This window comes from Erithacus rubecula, assembly GCF_903797595.1.
Source record: "Erithacus rubecula genome assembly, chromosome: 1".
Lineage (NCBI taxonomy): Eukaryota > Metazoa > Chordata > Aves > Passeriformes > Muscicapidae > Erithacus > Erithacus rubecula.
The window spans coordinates 94,275,902-94,288,467 of NC_136658.1; the positions used below are offsets into that span (position 1 = coordinate 94,275,902).

Here is a 12,566-nt window from a genome sequence, read left to right on the forward strand (position 1 = left end):
TGAGGATTGTACAGGAAAGGAGAAATGTCAGTATTTGTAACAGGATGTAGAGGGAAAGGAAGAACAGTGACTGACAATTACTAAGAATGTAGAAAAAGATGCATTGCAATTCATATATAAACTTTGCTTTTGGAGTAGTGCATTGTTAGTGCATTGCACAGAGAAATGGCAAGTAACTAAAAACAAAAAAATTAATAATTTAAATTCCAGTAGCCTGACGACTGTACACCAGTTTTGTTTCTGTATTCTCCTTCCCATTGGTGTAAATTGTGAATTGGTGGGTCTTGTTGATTCTGAGAAATGCTCAGATTTTAATGGTACAAGTACCTCTCCTCAAAACTTACAGCTATCAGTATTTCCAGTGTTACCTGTTTTTGAAAAGTCACATTTGTTTACAGAAAATTGGGCAGGAAGTGACACAGCAGTTGTACTCCTCCTGCAGATGGGTGCTCATTTGCTGGGGATTTAGCTGAAAGAAAACTTCCAAAGATGATGCAGAAATGGTATAAAAATGCTGGCAATTCTGCTGGCTTTCATCTATGTTAGGTGGGATTAAACAAAATATATTTTCAGATTTTTTTCAAAAAAGTGTTCATCTGCAAGTCAATTAACAAACAAAATTTGCTAAGAGCTTCTTGTGATGAGTGGACTCCATAAACTGAAAGAATTGTCCTGCTCCTTATGAAGTTCTGTCTTGTGCTCTGTGTTGATCACTGTATAAGCCTCAAAAATGGGTCTTAGACTCATTTTTGATGTCTTTGTTTCTTAATAAAGCAATAATGTTGTCTTGTTCATTCTTTCCCTGATTCTCTAATATTAAGCAAAGTTAAGTTCTGTATCTCGTTTTCTGCTTCTAGCAATATGTAGTAATAACAGCAAGGAAAATAGACTGATGAGACCTGAGACAAACTGAATTTATTGTATAGTTGATTCTCTGTCTGCCTTCAAATGAGAAACTCAATAAGAATGTCACCCTTCCCAATTACATTGACTACATATGTGGTGTTAAATTAAGTGTTGTTTGGTTCCAGGGAAAGCTTTAGGTGGTGCTTTTCTTACACTGTAATTCTACCTCTGCTCTCAAAATCTGTCTGCTGTTGGGATTTTGACAGGCTCATTATTTGATGAAATTTGGAGTGAAATATATTGGGGTTGTATGTTACAGCATTTGAAAATAAGAGTTTTCTTTTCATGCCAGTGGGGATACCTGGAATGATTAAGCACTGTCAATGTGAAATCCTGACACCACAGCAGAAGCAATTCTTTACATCAATGAAATAGTGAATCTTTTCTGTATAATTGAAGGTTTTCATGTGAGTTAAATACATCTGTAACTTTTCAATGCATCTGCATTTTTTAATGTGCATGAGAGAAGTTTTGAAATCTTGTTTTCCTGCAGGTAGCAGCATCTCAGTGGTCAGCAGTGAGGGTGTTTTAAACTCATAGATTATGCAATGGCATAATCACAAAATCATAGAATTGAGAGGAGATTTCTGGAGGTCATCCAGTGTGACCTCTTCCTCCAGTGTCAAAGTTAGATGTGGCTGCTCAGCACTTGCCCAATCAAGTCTTTAATTATCTCCAAATATGGTGATTTCACTGGATAAACCACACTGGGTTAGGTTTCAGTTCTTAACCAGTGGCCTTTCAAAAAGACATGAGCCAATTTCTTTATCAGCCTGAGATGTATCCCATCTATGCCCATGGACTTGTGAGTGTCCCTCTTACATAAGCAATCTCTAGTTCAGCCTTTGTCTGCCTCTGTTCCCTAAACTGAGTTGCTGAGCTCATGGACCAGGGTGGCAGACCTTGACACTAAAGGGCAAAGAAAGCATCGAGCATCTGAGCTCATTCAGCATCCTTCATCAGGTTACCCACTGAGTTTAGCAGTAAGGTTGTATTTCCCTTGGCTTTCAGTACTGTTGTAGTGGTAGAGACTCTTTTTATTATCCTTCATCCATCCTGGATAAGTTTCAGTGCCAGCTGAGCTTTGCAAACCCCATCTCTGCCTGGTACAGCTTCTCTGGGTAGCATGTCTCCATTTCCATCTCTGATCTCTTTCCATTTTCATTTAATTTTCATTCATTTCTCCATTTTCATTCTTTTTTCGTTTTTTTTCCCATTGTGCTTGGTCTTGTTCAGGCTTTTCCTGTGGAGCCACACTGGTGCTTTACCTGCCTGCTTCCTTGCAGGTTGGAATAGACCATTCTGGCACCTGGAAGAGGCTCTCTGGGGAGATCACCCTTCTCTCCTGGGCTCTGTCCTTTCAGGGCTGCATCCCAAAAGACCCTGCTTGCCAATGCCCTGGACAAGCTGCAGTCTGATTTCAGACTGGACTCTTCTACCTCTTTTTCTCTTAAACTGTGCTATCTCATGGTTAATGAAAAATTGATATTCCAACACTCTTATTTTCTGTGATTACATGGCCTCTTGCTGATTAGGTATAAAAAGGTATATTTTATATTAATGTGAAATTCAGTGGCTATTTTTATGCAGCTTTCTCTCAAAGCTTTTTGTAAAGTCCACAAACAATTTGTCATTTTAATTGCAGAGTGTGGGAAAAATCAATCTACTTTCAAAATACTGATATAAAGACCATATCATGCCAAATAGAAAAAAAAAAAAAAAAACCAAATTGTATAAGAAAAGAAAAATGCAGATTTCACAACCAGATAAGCATAAACTTCACCAGGATTAAGAAAGCCCAAAACTTCCAAGCAAAATATACATAGATGTTAAGACAACCTTGAATGGTAAAGAGAGTTTTTAATGAAACACAATATTTAATTGTTTTCCAAGAAAACATTGTCAGAATATTAATTTATGAAAAGAATTATGAACTTGAAGGAAAAGAAAATGGAAAAGGTAATTTTTCTTTTCTTAGAAAAGTCTATCTCTCTTTAAAAAAATTCAAAATGTCCGCCAAAAAGGATAATAGAATAATGTCAATTAAATATTCTTTTTTGGTTAGAAAAAAGCATATCCCTAACCAATAAATTAGCTTTACTTCTAAATTTCCCACAAAATAAATCAGAGTAATTTCTTTTAGATTTTTTTCTTCAGTCCTTTTCCTACCAGCTCTACATTGTCTAACTGTTACTCCTGCAGGATTAGAAATAGATAGAGTGGTCTTTCAAGAAAATCCCCTTCATAGAATGGTTTTACTACAGTATAATGCAAGAAGTTTAATGCAATGCATAATACAGAAATTTTCCCATTGTTTTTTTATTGCATTGTAATATTTTAACTATGTGTGGGCTTTTTAAACATTCATTACTGAAAATAATCTTCCTTTAGTAGAAAATTCTTATACCTACTTCTGCTGACTTCAGAGGGTACTGAGCAGGAACCTGAGGTTCCTGGTGAGAGATTTTGGTTTGTTTTTTAAGCATTGAGGGACAGTCTTGTATCCTAGGAGGTCTCAGGTCTGAAGATTATCAGGGGTATTCATTAAAAATATTCCCTGTAGGTCATTCTAATCCATTGAATTCTCTTGGCTCTGCTTTACTGGCAACACTTAATTAGTGTTCAAGTCATCCTTTGAAAGCCAGGGCTACAGAAACATGAATCCAGTATGGTTTGCAGACAAAATCCATTTGGACTCATTATTTCTGGGTGCTGTTCAATGGCTTTTGCACCACATTGTGTTCTCCTGAGGTATTTCCAGCACAAACTCAGAAGTTGTGTTTATGGTTTCCCTTACAAAGAGAGGTCAGTTTTATGAATGTCACTTGTGGCTGTGGTCAAGATGAATTCCATTCAAGGCAGACAGTTACAGAATTTCAAAAAAGAGGAAGAAACAAGATAACTTTTCTAAATGTAAGCTTCAAGTAAAGGCAAGTATCAAGCAATCAGAATACAAAGGATGTATCTGAAGTGCAGTCAGTTCAAAATTTATCAGGAGCTATGTATGTTGGTTTTATTTTGCTGCTGATACAGATTCTGTCAGTTAAAGATTTTCACATGTACTTAACAAGAAGTGCTTTGAGATAACATTAAAGTCATGGTGCAATGGAGCAATTTTTTCCTCATGTGAAGGTGAGCAACAATGCAACACTGACTTAATAGAAGGTATATTAAGTACAGTCTCAATTGGTGGCTCTGAGGTGCATGTATCTCATTATCATTGGTTAATGTTACATTTTTATCTTTTTAAGAATAAACTTAACCAACTTTTTCATTTTGAAACGAAGAAAAACCTCTAAAAAATGATTTGCCATATTAGCTGTTTATAGGCAATTCCTATCACATGAACGACTTGTTTATCTTAGATTGCACTGGGTAGGCATTAGTCTACAAGGATCCCAGCTTATGTAAACTGTCTTTTTATTTAGCAAGGTATTTTGCTGAAATTTTAAGTGAAGAACAAGTGTTCTGCTTACTCCATAAACCAAACAGTGAGTACGACATGATAGTGTCACTTTGTTCACACTTTAATTAAAATAGTTATCCAGGCAGCCATCCAGAAGAAACTGGCATCTGAAGAGGGTGATCCATCTGAGATAGTTGTTTTGGAAAAACCACCCTGTTGCAGAAAGATTTAGTATACGCTGACTGAAGAAGAAAAAGAGAGAAAAGTATTGTGGAGTAGAAGCCTGACTTCTAGGTTGCTAAATTAGGCTAGATTAGTCCATTCCTTGCAACTGTAACAGCAGTAGATATAGGATTTGATATCCTGTGAAATTCCTCTAAAAGACTTAAATTGCAAAGACAGAAATGAAAAAGGTGAAATTCATTAAGGGCTTTTATCTTGTTGGCTTTTTTTCTTGTCGGCTCTATTTTTCATGTTGGCTCTTTTCTATTTAAGAGAAATGACTCAAAAAGCTCTCTGAAATAACTCTTTCTTTGGCAAGTTAATGTCACAGCAAGTTTTCATCAAGAGAATCTAGAGGATTCTTTCAGTTCTTCAGTAAAATTTATGGTTTAATTGTGTATTGCCTAAGACTGGAGAGAAGGAACCCTACAGGATTTTAGCTGCATGTTGCATTTTAAGCACTAACATGAATTGAATCAATACTGACCCTTCTCACCATCATTGTGAAATGGTTGAGGATTCTGTAGCTCCCATTTGACTCTGTATATGTCAGGGAACCACTTTTCCTGCTCTGTATCCTCAGAGCTAAATGCAAGTGTAAAAGGGAGCTCAGTGACAGTGCCTGTCACCATCTCTTCTCACAGCAGCTGAAAATGCTGCTTTTCAAATGTTTCTGGATCTAGTTTAGACAGTTTCATATATTGGATAAAATAATTTTGGTGGACTTACTATTAAAGTTATTCTTTCTTCATCAACATCACAGAGAAAAAAATCAAGCATATTAAGCTATTAACTATGATACTGCTTAGCAACCATGAACCTTGAAAACTGCTTTTTCTGAAAAGCCAGTCATGCAGACATTTTAATTTGAAGGTACTCCATTATACTCCCAGTTCAGTATATAAATCTGGAGGCTGTACCCACTTTGTGTCAGGCCCTGATTGATGAATTGCTAGTGTTTTAAATTTTAAACACATGATGGTGAACAAAGGGACAAAATGTTGGACCAAGTGATCTGTAAGAATTTTACAAGTGCCATCAATGGAGATAAGCTTTCTGCCAGGGCATTTAATTAGCTACACCTCATCAGCCAGCCCATGCAGGGAGCTCAGAGCTCAGGATATTAGAAGTCAGTTCCTCTCTGTCTAGAGGAGTGTTGGTAGATATGTATCTTCTACCTTTTGAGGTGTTTGAATACAGAGATAACTGGATCATACTTGAAATTAGCTCTGAATCTGTGAGAGCACACATTTAATAATATCTCGTTTACCTTCTTTTCTTGGCTGTTGTGATGCTTCTTGTTCTTGAGCTAATATATTGAAGGCTAACTCAGGTTTCTCCAGATTTTAATTATTAATCTGAAACTACATTTCAGAAATGCCCACCCACCTTTTCAAAGGCTTGTGAGGGCAGAAAGCTGTATAGAGATATTACTTGTTATTGATAAAATCAGTACCAACTATGGACATTGTTCTCTTTTAAATCTATCATATGCAGTGTCATATTCTTACTTATTCTTAGCAGAAAGTTGACTGACATGGTTTAGAAAGGTTTGGCCTTGATGATTCAGGTGTTCTGAATGTTGAGATCTTAATTTGTTGTGTAAACCTAATTTTCTTTTTGTGTTAACCACGCTGAATGTCCCTGACAGTTAGCAAGTGTTGGCCTTTTTTTGAAATTCCAAGGCTTGATGTGTCATCTGTTTGAGATATTGTGTCATCATCTCACTCTGTTCTCTTGAAAAAGGAGTCAGCCATGATGAATTTCAGGTCAGCTGTTCCTTAACAAGTTGCTTTATGGAATTCAGGGTAAGAATGGAGACGTGGAACAGCTATGCCCAAAACATAAGTAACTGTACTGATTGGTTCTTCAGATGTGAGCCAGCAAATGCTGCTCTCATTAGCTTGTTCTGACAAGCTTACTGCTTCTCATACAACTAAACAAAAATGTTGGTTTGTCCAAATTCAAGATTTGCTCTTAAGCCAGATGCACTGATGTGAATGTCTCAGAGAAACTGTTTCCATGTAAAGTCACTCAAATGAACACCCAGCTTTATTATGAATTAATGCTCCCATGATCAATTACCTTTATATTGTGTGCTCTGCAATAGATGTTTATCCTTCTTTGTGCTGTTTATGCAAGCCCTGTGCATCAAAGGATTACATCTGGTTGGAATATGAAGCAGGAGGTGCCTAAAAATCTCATGTCCTGTGTTCAGAGTAGGGAGGGTTAGAGTGTAGCTGTCAAACTACCAGAATCACATGGTTTCTCTTTCCCAACTGCTTTATATGTCTCTCTTGAAATGACACTTCCAAATCCTCAAAAACAATGTTGGGCAAGGCAGCCCTTTGCATTGTGCTGTTTGTACTTGAATGTTCTGTGGATGCCTTGAAGACATTAAACAGGACAGCTACACTTACACAGGTGCATTCACTATGAAATTTAATCAGCAGAAAGTAGAAGCCAGGGAGAAGCACAAGCCAGAGACAGTTTCAGGAGCTGTTTGGGAAACACCAGACTGTGCAGAACAATTTCTGGGGGAGAGGAGAGGAGAGGAGAGGAGAGGAGAGGAGAGGAGAGGAGAGGAGAGGAGAGGGGAGGAGAGGAGAGGAGAGGAGAGGAGAGGAGAGGAGAGGAGAGGAGAGGAGAGGAGAGGAGAGGAGAGGAGAGGAGAGGAGAGGAGAGGAGAGGAGAGGAGAGGAGAGGAGAGGAGAGGAGAGGAGAGGAGAGGAGAGGAGAGGAGAGGAGAGGAGAGGAGGGAGAGGAGAGGAGAGGAGAGGAGAGGAGAGGAGAGGATTGTGCTATGAACCTGGGGCTGCCAGCATGGAGGGGTTGTGAAGGAGAAAGATGACAGAGATGCCTTCACCACTGCATGCACAGAACTCACAAAGTGACTCTGTCCTTCCAGGAGTGTCTGTCTGCCCTTACTGGAAAGTCAGTTGCTGACTAATTCAGCACATATACATCAGCTAATGAAGCTATTGCAAGGGCAAAACAGTCATTTCTGAGAAGACATGATGGTTGTAGGCCTGTGGTGCTTTGGGAAGGCTTTCAAAATGTGACTTTTCCCAGTGGTGGCATCAGCATTTCCTTTTGTCCTGAGCCAGTGCTGGCCATATGAATCACAGAAATTAACTGTCTTTTTATCTGCTGCCTAAATAGCTTCAGGATGACATGGAAGTAGTTCTTTAAAACACTGAAATGTAGGTTGCATTGTCAATAAAGTGGCTTGTAGTTGCTCTGAATGATACCAAAATACTGTACTTTGATAGAAAGATGGCAAAGGTGATGTCAAGAGCTGAGAGGCAGACATGATATTTTTATGGTTTTGTAAGTTGACCTTTGCAGACTTCTGTCAGCTACAGGTACCTTGTATGAAGAAAAGGCATTTAAATTGCCTCCTTATAAGGAGTGCTGTTTTGAAGGTGGCAGTTTTACATGCACCAGTGTTCATAGGAGGTAAAAGGCAATTTAAACTGTTGCAAGAGAAGGGTGAAAGGATGTGACCAATTTGCAATGTATTGTAGATTTCCATTAATTTGAAGTATCTTTAGTCTTACTTTTCAGGTTTTTTTCCCCTGTCAAGGTGGCAGCAGCATTCCCTGGGGTGGGAAGGACATATGGAGGGTGACTGTAAATGAGTAAAACCCTACTCAGTGAAAAATGTTGTGAAGAGGTCTGGGAACTCCATGGTCCATTGCTATAACAATGTAATTATAATGAATTACATAATGGGAAGCTGACTCAGGAGTCCCTGAAGATGACAAGATCTTTCTCTAGTTCTGTGGCATGCTGATGCTGTGTCTTCCTGATTCTCAGTTAGTTTTTACTTTCAGAATTCTGTTTACTTTCTAGATGACATTTAGTCTATGAACTAAAATAAAATGAAGAATGGTGCTTCTGAAGCTGTGTGTGTCTATAAGTGGCTTTCCCTCTGAGCATTAGGGTCCACTTTGAGTGGCTACCTCTCCACTTTCATTTCATATTCCTGCTCTCATGGCAATGTTGCCTTTCAGTCAGCCAAAAACATGTAAGAGATGTCAGTGTTTCAAACCTGTAACCTGTAGTTTGTCTAAGGAGTTGGAAAAGCACAAAAAGGAGTAGAAATTAGAAAGTACCTAAGTGAATACTTAATAGTTCAACTAGATGGGAAGGGGCAAAGAGACAAAAACAGGGTTGACATTATGTCAGGGGAGGTTGAGATTCAGTATAAGAATAAAGTTCTTCACCCAAAGAGTGGCTGGGCACTGCAGCTCCCCAGTGCTGCAGCAGTGACCCAGACAGAGTTCAAGATGTGTTTGGACAACAATTTCAGGGGCATGGTGTGCCTCTTGGGGTAGTCCTGTGCAGGGCTAGGAGTTGGACTTCAGTGGTCCTTGTAGATCACTTCCAACTGAGGCAATTCTATGTTTTTATCAATCTCTGAATCTTAGTGTGATAAAATTCTCTGTGACTTCTTTTTGATTGAGAGATGTCTAGATTAAATTGTTTTGTAAAATAATTGGATCTGGCTCTCAGTGCAATTGACTTCAATTTTTTTTTTTTTCTGACATCTTTTTGTGTTTGTAAGGTCTAATTTTGGAGGGCTTTTTGGAAGCTTTTTAAAAAATCTGATCGAAAGGCTTGACTGTCTCTAGCCTTTCCCCTCCAATAAGAATAATTCTGTGATTCACAGTCTCTCCTAGCAGTTGATATACTAATGTAGTTGGAATGGAAAGGTGGTGAGGAATTCTGTGTTGGTTGATGGACTAGAAAAGTTTGAACACAGAATTAGATAATATTTTTGATTCAGCAGTAGTGAACCAACAAGGACTCCAGAAACTGTCAAGAGATTGAGTATCTACTTCTAATTCTACCTGATATGCCCAATCAGATGGTTAGTTAAAAGGGGAAGCAAACAGTTTTACATATTCTGACTCATTAGGCCCCAAAGTGAGATTCTTCAGTTAAATATTACCACTGATTTGGATGACTCTGGGTCACAGTGGAACGTCAAAGGAGAAAAACAGTTTCTCATTAATCTGAGACAAAAACTAGTAGAAACTAGTAGAAAATAAAGATAGCTAAAATAAATTCTTCTTTTTTGGTTTTTTTTTTTGTTTGTTTGTTTGTTTTGGTTTTTTTTGTTTTTTTTTTTATTGAGTGCTTCAAAAGGCAGATAAATGTGGTGGACTCCTCTGGGATTTTTTAGTCAGCTTTTCCTAGATTTCTGATGTGACAATTGATCATCTGCAATTTATTACAGGCAACACATGACAAGTAGTGTAAGAGAAGAATTTTAGCTATTGCTTTAGCTTTTTTTAGGCTTTTATTCCCATAGATGTAATTTTATGTTTGACTTTTTGCTTGACTTTTAATGACCAAGCCTTCACAAACCTCCTGAAAGCAGCAACAGGAAAAGATGAATGGTGCATTTCAAAGCAGGTGAATTCCAAATGATGTTGGTCTTACTCTTGCTTTGGCTTTGTTTGAGAAACAAAGAAGCTGCTTCTGAGAAACCAAGAAGTAAGAATATCAACCTAGAGCCTGCAAATACCAAAGGAGAAACTGCAGAGATAGAACCAGATTGCCATCAGCCTACGTTTCCCCAAAGGCGTATTTCTTACATATTATGTGCTGAAATGTTAATTGTTCTTTTAACTCCTATTCTTCCTCATGCAGACTAAAGCTTCATATATTTTACTTACTGCACAAGGGAAAATCCCTGCAGTCCACTGTCTGTATTGTTAAATAAAGTAATTCAGGTTGATTGGAGGTTTAGTTAAAACACATTTGTTCAACTTATGAATCTAACAAGACTCCAGGAGTGGTAAAGGTCTTGTCATCTTGTATCATGGAACTTACCCATTTTATGATCACTTCAGCTTTTCAGCAGGTCTGTTGCTCAGAAAGCACTGTGTGAAAAAGGCAGTTCTTTTGTAGAAGAAATTGGTTGCTACAGCAGTTTAAAATCCTTTAGGTCATCTGTGTTTCATAAAAACCATAGGAGTCATGAGGTTTAGTCATTATACTGAAATTTTCGTTCCCTGCTTCATCTTTTCTGCTCAATATTATTTTCTATGTGTCATTACAGTGTGCATGAGACTTAAAAGGAAAATATCATCTGCCTGAGTTTATCAAGAGAAATAGCAAAAACTCTTCATATTGGAAGACAGCAAAAAATTAAAACAATTAATTGAGTTTGCAGTCCAGTTTATTTTTAATTTTTTATTTTGTGTCATTCTCCTTACTGCTCAATTTTACATGGAAATTATACTTTTGTGACCAGAAATACCCTTTTGTTCTGCATTTCATCTGAAATTCTATTTGTGTTCAAAGTCTTTAATTAAATATTAGGACAACCGCGTTAGTAAAGATACTGCTTCCTTTTCCCCTTAAAAGGTATTGAAACCATTTCTTAGTGTTCTGCACCAATTACAGTCATGTTGCAGTGTCCAGCAGATGCCTTGAGTTCATTAATAATTCATTCAAACTACCATGGGTTTAAGGAAGGAACTGTACTACATACTGACATATGAGAGTGGAAGAAAATCCAGCACACACTTTTTCAACCGTGTTTTTTTGAGAAAGAGAAAATGGCATAATTTGTGCTCCCAGGTATATAGATTGAGGATACACTTTGCTAATGTAAGTCTTAGGGGTGTTTTTTGGACAAATAACATGCCATAAGCATGCAGTATATATTCTACATTTGTATGGAGGCATTTGCACATGTTTGTATGCATGTATGGAGAGAGAGGAATATGATTCATAAAGTTCTGTTATAATAGATTTAGGATTTGTGCGTTACTTAGAAACAAGATCCTGAGGTTCTGCAGCTCAAGTTACCCAAAATCTTGTCGTGACATTTTACATGGTTTGTCATGACCATATTATATTGTTTGTACAGCCAACCTGATAAAAGGAGAGTTGCTTAGACAGTTTTAAAATATATATCTGAAACATTTCTCTAAAAGTGATACATAAAAGGTACAAATTCTACCATGTCATTGTGATTCTCTCCAGTAGAAAAAGATCATGATTCATTTGTTTTACAAGAAAAAAACCACATTTAAATGAGGAAGGATATGGACAGAGGGGATTTTTATAACACCCATAATTTTATGGGTATTAGTAGTTTTATGGGGTTTATAGGATATACAGGTTACCTATGGGGAGAGAGAGGTACTCTTTGTACATTTTGCCAAAGATACACAACACATTTAATTTAATCCCTTTGGAGATTGCCTCACCTACAGAAGAGGCTGTTATCATGAGGCTTTTGTAACCAAGGCAGCTGGAACTCCATTTCCTGTGAGATGCTGAAGGGCAGAGCTGGAGATCATGGCAAAGCTGGTACTTAAGGATGACAAAATAAGCATGATATAAAGAAGTTTGTATTGGAAGGGACCTTAAAGATCACCTAGTTCCAACCTCCCTGCAATAGGCAGGGACATCTTCCACTAGATCAGTTTGCTTGGAGTCCTTCCAATCTAAACTTGAACACTGCATTGGATGGGGCATCCACAGTTTCTCTGAGCAACCTGTTCTAGTGCCTTACCACCCTGACAGTAAAGAATTCCTTCCTTGTATTCTAAACGTGTCTTAGGTTAAAAATTCTTGTCCTAATGCAGCAGGCCCAGCTAAAAAGTTGGTCCCCATCTTTCTTAGAGGCCTTCTTTCATTTACTGAAAGGTGCTTTAGGGTGTTCCTGGCACCTTCTCTTTTCCAGGCTGAACAATCTTGATTGTCTGATTCTGTCTTTGTAGCAGAGGTGCTCCAGCACTCTGATCATTGTTGTGACTCTCTCTGGACCTGGGTCTTCACACCTCTAACTGATAAAAGCACTGTCATGTGGCAACAGCTGCTGAAATTCCAGTTGTTCAGAAATTTAGAGAAAGGGGCTTTTAAAGTTGTGTGCTGGCATTAGAAGGGAGGTGCTGTTTCTCAGTGTAGTGTGTTGGATATGGCCTCTGGTAGTAAAAACTTTGTTTCAGAAGAAGGTTGGCCAAGGTGAAGTGCAGGCTGACTGTGCCTGTTGCTCAGAGCAAGT

At 38.0% G+C, this 12,566-nt stretch overlaps 1 protein-coding gene across 2 annotated transcripts in view; it reads left to right on the forward strand.

The window, feature by feature from the left end:
• The window catches only part of FRMPD4 (FERM and PDZ domain containing 4), a 283,791-nt gene that overhangs the window by 222,155 nt on the left and 49,070 nt on the right, over positions 1-12,566 (forward strand). The gene's annotated exons all lie outside the window — the stretch shown is intronic.